The sequence below is a fragment of the Orbicella franksi genome, chromosome 2 (assembly GCF_964199315.1).
Source record: "Orbicella franksi chromosome 2, jaOrbFran1.1, whole genome shotgun sequence".
Taxonomy (NCBI): domain Eukaryota; kingdom Metazoa; phylum Cnidaria; class Anthozoa; order Scleractinia; family Merulinidae; genus Orbicella; species Orbicella franksi.
Genome location: NC_138146.1, coordinates 5257227 through 5267998, shown reverse-complemented (window position 1 = coordinate 5267998; position 10772 = coordinate 5257227). Strand labels below are relative to the sequence as shown.

The following is a 10772-nucleotide window of genomic DNA, read 5'->3' as shown; positions in this document are numbered from 1 at the left end:
CAAGATCACACAAAAACAATCGAATCAACCACATCGTTTGCATCAAAACATTTTTAGATTTTCCAAGAAACAAACAAGGTGCAATTAAGTCAGTTGTGTAATTGTCTGGTTTGATGTGAAAATAAAGTAAGGATTTTCAATTTTCGAAATTTTAGAAATCTAAACAAAACTCCTGGAACAATAATCTGAAAACATATCGACTTTTCTCGCTGTTATCTTTTCAATTTTTTTGAAAGTAAAAACCTGTAATTTTTAACTTGGCACCACAATTTTTTTGTTTATCTTAAAGATTTGAAATCAAAATTGCTTTCTTGTATTAACGTAGTCAAAATAGAGAACTTTGAATTATTTTCTGATTTGATTTAAAAAGGTTTTGTTTTCATTTCGTTTTCAAATCAGCATGCTTGGAAAAAAAAAATGCAATGATTAATATAATTTGGCCTTGCAATTGTCTTGTTTACCTTCAAAATGTTTAAGATTTCTTGTGCTATGCATGGCCAAAATAAAGAACTTTGAATTATTTTCTGATTTGATTTTAAAAAGTTCTGTTTTCGTTTCGTTTGCAAATCAACAGTGTTGGAGAAACCTAACTTGGTTTCACAATTGTCTTGTTTATCTTCAAAATTTTAAATCAAAATTGCTTTCCTGTATTTTACATAGCCAAAATAGGGAACTTTGACTTGTTTTCTGACTCGATTTTAAAAAATTCTGTTTTCATGCATTCCGTCTGCAAATCAAAAGTGTTGGAGAAACGTAACTTGGTTTCACAATTTTCTTGTTTATCTTGAAAATTTTAAATCAAAATTGCTTTCTTGTGCCAACATAGCCAAAATAAAGAACGTCAAATTACTTTCCGATCTGATTTAAAAACGTTTTGCTTTCATTTCGTTTGCAAATCAAGTCTTGGAAACAACATGCAATGATTAATTTGGCTTTAGATTCCTTTCGTGTGCTATACGTAACCAAATTAAAGAGCTGAGAATTATTTTCCGACCTGATTTAAAATAGTTCTCTTTTCATTTTGTTTGCAAATCAAGTCTTTTGGAAGAGATTTGCAACGAATAACTTGGATTTACAATTTTAAATTATGATGCAATTTGAGAGCATGTTTTCCGAGCAAACAAGATTACATCATAAATTTCAACCAGTTACGTTTCGCCTTCATTTCGTTGTGTTCATCGTGGTCCGTATAACATTTATTATTTTATATTAATCAAATGTTCGAGTTTTATAAGGGTGGGTTAAACTTGCAGAACATAATCGCGTCTCTTTGATCAGGTAATTGGGTTTTATAAGTTAGTTTTTAGAAAAATTTATCTGTAAGCAGATGAGAACCTTTCGCTACCAGAGCTCGTTGTAACACAGGACATTGCGTTAATACGAATTAAAAATATATATATGACTTAAAATTACATTGAGCTGATTTCTATAATGAACAGCAGTTCAAATTGTTTATTTTACCCCAAAACTTCATATTCATTAGGACGAGTACATTTCTCGACGTTCTCAGGAAAACAACAATTGAAATTGTCTGTATTACTCCAAAACTTCGTAACTGTTGTTACAGATTGTTTAGGACGGGTACATTTATTATTATTTCGTGACGTTTTTTGCAAAACAACCGTTAAAATTGTCTCTATTACGCCAAAACTTCGTAACTGTTGTTACAGACTGTTTAGGACGGGTACATTTCTTGACGCTTTTGGTTTTATTTGTCCTGTGTTACAAACGAGAATAGGTGGGAAAAGGTTGTCATCCGAAACATCATCTGGTGCAAAAGAGTTTGAAAAACTTAAATGTTTCGGAGAGATTTCGTCGCTTAGAAGAGAGGTTAAAATGTCTTTTTCGGATTTTTTTACGGGTAGGAAACAAATTGGCGTTTTACTTTCAACTTTTGTGCACCAGGTAATGTTCAAATAATTTTTGGCGGGAAATTGTAAGGGAAGCCATTTTGAATTTTTTGCTGAGAAAGTTGTAAGGGGAAACGCTGTGCAAATTTCTCCAAATTTTCCCGCCAAAAGTCTTAGTATATATAGGGCAAATTTTTTGATGACACCTAATTAACTTATAATTAGAGAATACTTGAGGAGAATAAAAGTGATTTTCACTCTTAATACTTGATTGTTATTATTGAAATATTTTATTAATGATAATAAAGATTATAATGTAAACTGTTTGTTCACTTATTATATTGAGTAATAAACAACATGAAATAGAGTAGACACAAAGCAAAATTATATTTTGTTGTTAATTACTCCTTTAAGTTTAAAACTAGCAATTAAAAATAAATCAAACGGCGCATGCGTATTTTGGGCGCCCGTATTTTTCCTAAGTTTTTTGGCGGGAAAAATAAGTTTTAAACAGAAGTTACTTACAGCAACTATAGCGGAAAAATAAAAAAAACGGCGCATGCGTATTTTGAGCGCCTGTATTTTTTTTCTAAGTCTTTTGGCGGGAAAATTGAGCACGGTCAAACCGATGTTAACAAGGAAACAACTTCTACGAAAAAAATGACAACACTGGCTTAGAAAATGTTTTTACTGTTACAATAAACTTCAGTTCACAAACAATGTGTAATCGCAATAAAGATTGCACTTGAGATACGGTTTAACAAAGTCTTGATTCCACAGAATTGTCAGCGTTCTTGCAAAAGCGATTTGAAAATAAATATCTCGAGAAATTTTGAATTCCCAGACAATTGAAAATGCAAAAAAAAAAGATTGCTCCGTCCTTGTACGAAAGAAAGATCCGTACAGCAGTAAAAAGAAACGAAAATAAAAAGCTGAACTGGTACAAAGTAAAAGCTACAATTTTGCATCAAATACTTACTCAAGTTGTCAGAAACTTGGCAAGCGTATGTTACAATATTATAACTTCTACTTTGTACTAGTCCAGCTTCTAACTTCAACCCTTTGCACCTCCTTCATACTACCGTACGGATCAGTCTTACTGTCTATATTTTAATACTGATAGTAATATTGCCCGTCAATTTTGCACCTCCCAGAAAATAGAAAATTGAAAATGGTAATAGGGAAGGTGCTCGACATACGAAACTGACTGAATCTTGAACAGAAAAGGATTTTTTAGCCTCGATTCTTAAATAATTTTGAAGCAAAGTCTTGTCAAGTCTACCTCTAACTAAGTCTTGGATGACTGTCTTTCTTGGCTGTCAATCCTGACTTGCAGCAGGATGTGTAGCATCGTAGCCATTCAGCAACCTGCAAGAAAATAAAGCAAAACGAAAATCAAAACGTGCAGTTACAAAAAAAAAAGATGGCTACACAATAAGAATATCAACTTTTTCCTCGGAAAAATGAAAAGTTGCGGTCGACAGGACAGCATTACGTAACGATCAAGATAACGCAGCGTGACGATCAAGGTAACGCAGCGTGTCAAACAAAGTAAAGCAGCGTGACAGCAAAGTAAAGCAGCGTGACAGCAAAGTAAAGCAGCGTGACAACAAAGTAACGCAGCGCGATAGTCAAAGTAAACAAAGCATGACACTGAAGGCTACAGTAGCTTACTTGAAACAAAATTATAAAAAAATAATAATAAATAAACACTACAGGCAGGTTTGCAAACGTCCTGGCGCAATAAACAAGGAAATGACTAGGTTAATACATGTAAGGAAAAAAAAGTGGTTTAAATAGGGTTTTTGGCTAAATTTTGTCCCAGATACTGCACAGTGCAACACGAAAAGAGATCAATCCATAGTTTATGATTGCACCATTTGATTTTGGATGTAAACGTCGGTTTCCATGTGGAGAAAAACTGAAACTGTAGGTGCTCTTTAAAATTAATAGTCAATTGAAATCTTAATGACCAATTTTTTGGCATGCTTATACCTAACCCCTTATTTTGTTTTGCCGGCTACGGCAACTTTTTGTCCTTAAGTTTTCTGCCAAGATTTTTTGCAATTAGTTCAATCTTCGTCTTTCTGTGTCCTTGTGAAACAATTTTGTAGAAAATCAACAAAACTGATACAGCCATTTTTGTGAAAAGAGCCCAGTAGCTACATGTATAATTGTCACAAGGGCAAAGTCGAGAACCCGGGCAAGTTTGCATTTTTTCACACATTTCCTTTACGACAGTACATGCAGGTGCATAATAAAAATTATACAAGAACCAGCTACAGACAGAAGCTGAGTAAACACAAAGTACAACACATATCTTCAATACAAATATGACCTCCATGGAAAAACTATTCTGTCTATATGAATGAAAGAAGGAAGCTATTAATCTGATAAGAAACTCTCGTAATAAGTGATTGGAGCGATTGTCAGAAAGGAACCGTCATCTGCTATAAAACGCTCACGTACTTGTGTGATGGGTATGGTTTGGATTTTACTTTCACCTCTAAGGTGTACTGATAAGGTTAACGTATGTCATGCTATATTTGTCCTGTCAATATCTTAAAAACAATGTACACGCATAACAGCTTTCTAAAATTTAAGGTGGCCATTTTAGATTTTAATCCATAGAAAGAATGGCAATTTAATTACGTCGCAGCAATTTTTTGTCTTTCTTGATAAACAGTACTTTCAATTCCAAAGTGCACTCTCGAGACTGCAGTAATTTGAATCAGTCTAAACCGCTTTTTTTCCTGGCGTTATGATGTCACTGTGATGTAACAAATAATAATTATGCTTTGATTGAATCGTATCGTTGAGAGAATTCTATTGAGCATGTCATGATGAATTAATATTGTACTACACGTTTGATTCTACTTTTTAACCCTTTCAGTTCAAAACATCTAAAGTTCAAAAGCTTACTATTTTTTCACTAAGGACCAGCTGGCACCAGGAAAACTGATTGGCTGTGAGAAAGATTTTGCCTGCCTGGTTTGACCATCGAGCGGAAAGTTTTTGTTATAAAAATGTTCAGTTCAAATAGTTTAGTCCCTCAGTGAAAACTAGTCATCCACCTGCTAATGTTAATGAAACTGCTGGTATTACTGATGGTAAGCATACACAGTTATTTTGAAGTCAGTTGCAATAACTTGGTTGTACATCAAGACAATATCACTTAAAGTAAATGATTTTCAATACTGTTTAACTGTCACCTTTGTGCTTGATAATGTGTCGGTATTGCTTAACCAGGAATTAGATATTAGGATTAATTTACTTCAATCTATCTCAAAACCTTTTTGACGGCTGTCTAATGGCAAAGCCAATTAATTTAGAAGAAATTAATTGACCATGCGTAATTTATTCTCTATACAGGGTTCCCAAGCTAATAGTCTGCTAGCTGCTACAGGAGAAACATTTCTGCAGTTACATGTAACGTTGGAAAAGGTTTCAAACTATGGGACTTGTAAGAGTCAGAGATTTAACTTGGTTTAGGATTCGGCTTAGATTCGGGAAGAAGTTTTAGCCTAAAATGTGCACGACACATGCAGCTGCTGGGGTTCTCTTACAGTTCAAACTTCTGAAATGTGGTGAAGGGAAAGACATAATGTCAATATCGGCAGATGTCTGATCACTACAGAGCCCCAGTAGTAAGAATTTGCTGTAGAAAGTTTGTGATAGAAAAGGAACTAAAGAGAAACAATTAAATGTCACTAATAATAAGCATTTCTGTTGGTTTGATGCCATAAAGTTCACTCTCCCTAGAAACAACTAATTTTACATTGTGCCCCCTGAAATTCAATTCCTACAGGGCATAGAAAATCACCCACACTTAGCTGTAATCCAGCAAGAATGAGTGCATGGTGCTGTACACTGTGGGCAAATAATATTATTTTGGATTACCTAATGTCTAGTAGATACAGTAGTCATCACCAATAGTGGTGTAACGATTAATTGATTAATCACGATTTTGACCGTTTGGTTCGATTCACGATTCTTTGATTCCACGTTTCAATTTTGGTTCGATATTTTGCATACCTTTCTCAGAGTGCCCTCAATGAGTTGTTATATTGCGAAATCAAAATCCAGAACTCTTTAAAATGTGCATTTTTGATTGAGAGTAAAGACGTTCGCAGTTCATGCGCCATTTTGTGTTGCGTGGTAAAAATGTTGCCCTTCTAACACCCCTTGAGAATTTCCAAATAAGGCAAACCATATGGGACACGCTCATTGTACCCTAAAATTGAGGGTTTAGGGTTGTAGGTTGTTTACATTGTGTATCATGTTGTAAGAATAAAAAAAAAAAACACTAATATTTTGCATAATCGCATCGAAATAATCGAAATCGAAAGGCAATAATCAAAATTGAATCGAGTCGCGAGGAATATGAATCATTACACCCCTAATCACCAGTAAGAATTTTCTTTGTCACTTAACCTAAGGAAAGATTTGCATTTATTTATAGGAGAGTCGTAAATTACAGATTCAAAAACTCTCTATCATCATCTATTGTCATGCAAGCAAAGTCAGCACAAGGGAAACCTGTCACACTGCAATTTGTGTCTGACAGAAAAAATTACTCAGCATTCTATCTGCAGACAAATCTATGCATCTAAATAAAAGATCTAAACTTCCAACAAAATGCAAGCATGAGAACATTCTATGCAACCAATCAAAAACAGGATCACTCCACACCCCTCTATGAGTCAGTTTAAATTTTGTTCCAACCGCCTCTATGGGCACAGTCTGATGATCACTTTAAACATGAAACTCAAGTAACTGTAGCTTCTATCTTAATTTGTAACAAGATGTTTATTGAAGGACAGTTGTTTACAAGAGCAATCGTGATATACCCCAGCAGTATACATGTATGTTGACATCAACTAATTTAGACCAGTCATAAAATTTGGCCCTACCTCAGTTAATATGGCCACCCTGCTAATATGACCAAATTTTCATGCCTTACTAGTGATTGTGTTAACAGAGCATCACTGTACAATGTGGGTAAAAAACTATCATGTTCATTCAAGAATTTTCTGCTACAAGCCAATTCAACAGAGGTGATATGCTTCTGCTACAAATTATTAACTAAAAGCACATTTGTCACACCTGGAATAATATTATTGTGAAATAGTTTAAACAGTGACTTTGAACGTTTATTTCGTTTCTATTCGTTTAGTCTGCTATTTGTTAATTTCGAGTGATTTCTGGTCAGCTGTCATTACTGCATTTAAGTCTCATCATTGCTTACGTCATTACTCGGGAAAGTACTAAACACGTTTTTTGTTCCCGCTCGCTAACTCGCTCAACATGACTGCCATGTTTGTAACGCTGTCGAACTGAAGTGAAATATAGTTGAGTTCCTATCACTGTTGTATTTCCTGCTTCCCCATAATTATCAGTACCACATGTAGTGTAATTGTAGCTATTATTGGTCTAGAAAACACAGTCTACATGTAGCTGTTCCATGAACAGAATCATTGTCTGAGTAAAGCAAATCATTTGGCAAGTAAATCATGTTACATGTACATGGAAATGTATATGTACTTCCACCTCAACAATTGCAATTGGAATACTTATTAGTGACTGCTTACTCTGTTCAACATTGAAACCATAAACTTTGACTAACTGATGCACAAGTAACTACCACAGCCTCATGTATTGGTTAGCAAATTTGAAAAGAAAAGTCCATTGATCAGGAAGTGATGGAGGGACAGGATCAAAGGAGTGAACACTTAACAACATGAAAATCCACTTAAGAATGAACTTTACCCACAATTTTAAAAAGGATTCTGGTACTTCAAAGGGGTGTTTTTTCAAAATTTCGGACCAGCATGGAGTCCTATTAAACTGATAAAGTCCCCTACTTGGGCTGAATGCTTCTAAGGAATGTTAAAATCACAAATAATCAACCAACCTTGTCAACATGTCATCTGAAGCCGTCCCAGCCTTCTCTCCCAAACACAGTTTGTTAATTTTAGCTTTTTCAATTCCATGCTTGATATTTCTCTGAAGAAGGAAAGATGCAAAATGTAAATATATGCCAGTAAAGATCACAGTATTTTGTCATTCATCACTTTCTCCAGACATCCATGTAAACTTAGTAAACTGTACAATTCAAAAAACAAAAGTGCAGGTCACAATCATCGAGGTCTTCTTTATTCTTGTTTCATGGTTTTGCTTCCAGGCTTACAATGTACTTGGGCATTGAATGGATGTTTTCCCTGTGATAATTTGATGTGCCCAAGTTACTTGGTTTCTAGGAGTTGAGGGATTTTTGTGCCTTGGGCATTTGAAGAGGTGGTCTCATCTTGACCTGAATTAATGTACATTTTATACATGTTCACTGCACCTTAACACTACAGTAACTGTAGAAGTAGTTTTTCTTCTTTTTTAATTGAAGTAATGTAAAAACAGCTATTTCTATGACACTTTCAATCAGGTCAGCCAAACTCTTGCCAAACACTAACATTCCCATTCATGAATAAATGCTAGAAAATTGATCCCTTCAAGGGCAAGCTGTTCCAGTTATGCATCTATCAATGTTAAGCCCGAGGGGTGGGGAGCGGGGACCCCAGGCATATATGGGGCATTTGACTTTTCAGTTATAATAATGGCAATTTTCTTACACTATGACATACCAATGTAAAAATAATCTCTTATTGCAATATCCATCTGGTTGCAGTAGATGATTGTTACAAACAAAAGGGAAGGGATCTTCTATTCATTTCAGCCAACTTTCATTGGGGACTGGAGTGCGTGACATGACAAACGAACGTTTTATCTCCATTGATGTTTCAAAATGATTGTTGTTGGCATAGTCATTTTAATCGTACATTTGTTTTCCCTTTGCAGTTAAAACTGTACTGTCTAATGGTAAAAATCATAACATGTACTGTCAATATAATCCCCCATAACTTGCAAAATTTTTTGAACAATTTGTGTTTTGAACAGTACATGTATTTCTAAGCATCCGAAATTAAATAGGCATCCATCATATTTAAACAACTACAGTATTATAGCTGTTAAGTGGTTCCTGCATGCTCCTTCATGTACATGTAGTTTCCTTTACATGTAGCAAGCAAACTCTAGTTGAGGTATTGCTTGGGTTACCTACATGTAACAACTTGATAGAATTTGATACAATTTCTCTTTGGTGCATTATACATGTATTTTGTAAAACTTTGACTTTGCAGTAAAACTATCATTTTCACAGATGTTGTATCAGTCTAATTTGTGTTGTGTAGGTGTTATTTACCAAAAATATATTCCTGCAATGTGTCTGAAATAGTTGTCTAAAAATGGTCCAAACTGAGGTAAAGGTGTCTGACTGAAATTTTAAATTCAAAATGATTTGCTAGTTACAATGATTGTAGTCTATATGCACAAGAAATCTATTTTACAGAAAAACTGAACTTACCAGAAAATTGCCACTAGATTGTTTTTATGGGAGAGAGGTGTCCTGCACAAAGTTCTGATGATGGGACATCAGTCAAGACATCTGTGAGAAGAACAGTTGCATACAATGTTAGCACCAACAGTTCCAATTTTCCAATTTTCTTATTTTCCTGTTCCATTTTTCTTTTGTATTTGCTCTATCTGGCAAAAAAAAAAATTATCCTGCAGTGTATTAAAGGTCAGGTTTTGTTTACAAGCAGGTAGGGTAACCGTAGTGCTAGCGTTACCCTAGCAAGAGGGTCAACGATAGCCCGCCTTTACAAGCAAAATATTTCAGGTACACTGTAGGGTTACCGTTCTACCCGGGACAACTTTGGCTTTAGTTAACCTGGTGTAAGTAACATGCAACTGATAAAAATTTTATTGCCTAAACCTATTTTTCACTTGAATTACATGGTTTATCAGTTTCGCAGAAATTGCTTCAATTTCTAAGCTCACTTAAGATCCCAGACAGTAAATTTTTCTTTAGTTTGGGAAAAATGTCATGGCAAAACTGTAAACAATAGGCCATTTACAAGTTAACTTGAGCCTCTGTTTCAAAACGACTTTTCATGTGAAATCTTTCATATGAAAATGAGTTTGATTTGAATGACAATGAACCTGTAGGGGAAACTCGTTTTGACACAGAGGCACAAGCGAAGTTGGAATTGGCCTATTCTACAGTTGAATATTTTAGTGACAGTAGTCAAACACATTATTGTGAAAATATAGTTCCAAAAAGCTGTTATAATTTTGATTTTTTTCATATCCAAAGCAAACTAAAACAAACTGTGAATTAATGAGATCTTCCTTTAGTCACAATACCATTGTTTTGCAGGTATTTTTGTCATATTTTCATTTCTGGAGCCCTAATAAGGTTGTCCCGGGTAGGTGTTTTAATCAAGTATATTCACACATTTCGTTTTTTTTTTTTTTTTTTTCTTTCATGGACGTGTTTACAAAGCAGGTAGGGTCACCCTGGCACAAGGGTAATCTTAGCTGAGCACTAGGGTTACCACAGCGCCAGGCTAACCCTACCGGCCTTGTAAACACTCTGCTAGGAACAACTCGCCTGGGTTTTAAATTTGCGCCAATGCACTGCTAAATCTAAATCGAACAAACTTTATAGAAGCTTTGTCTAGCAAATTGCAACAGAAAGCGATACAAGAAATACCACGAGAAGATATGCCCAGCGAAATTTAAATTAGCTCGAGTCAAATCAGTAATACAAGACCAACCTACCTATGAAAAACAATATGGCGGTTTCGGCGGCGACTTCTCGATATCCCCCTACTCCATTCTTTTTCTGTGATCTAGAATTGAGAAAAAGCCACCAAATTACAATATACCCTACATATTTTCGTAAAATCTCCATAAAATGGGATAAATAAGCTGATTTACTGACCAAGAAGTTGAGAATCATAGTCGAAAATCTCGTTCGAAGCAAGCACGTGTGAAAAATTCTCTAGTTGAACGATCGATAGGCAT

General features: G+C 34.9%; 1 long non-coding RNA gene across 2 annotated transcripts; it reads right to left on the bottom strand.

The window, feature by feature from the left end:
• Positions 1–2224: 2224 nt before the first annotated feature.
• LOC145477854 (uncharacterized) lies at positions 2225–10772 on the bottom strand. Of its 2 annotated transcripts, XR_014048160.1 has the most exons (5): positions 10690–10748; positions 10527–10597; positions 9268–9348; positions 7765–7856; positions 2225–3218 (listed from the first exon to the last, which is right to left on the bottom strand). It is a non-coding gene; the product is annotated as an uncharacterized LOC145477854 (long non-coding RNA). The 2 variants fall into 2 exon arrangements; XR_014048159.1 differs by having other exon boundaries at positions 10527–10772.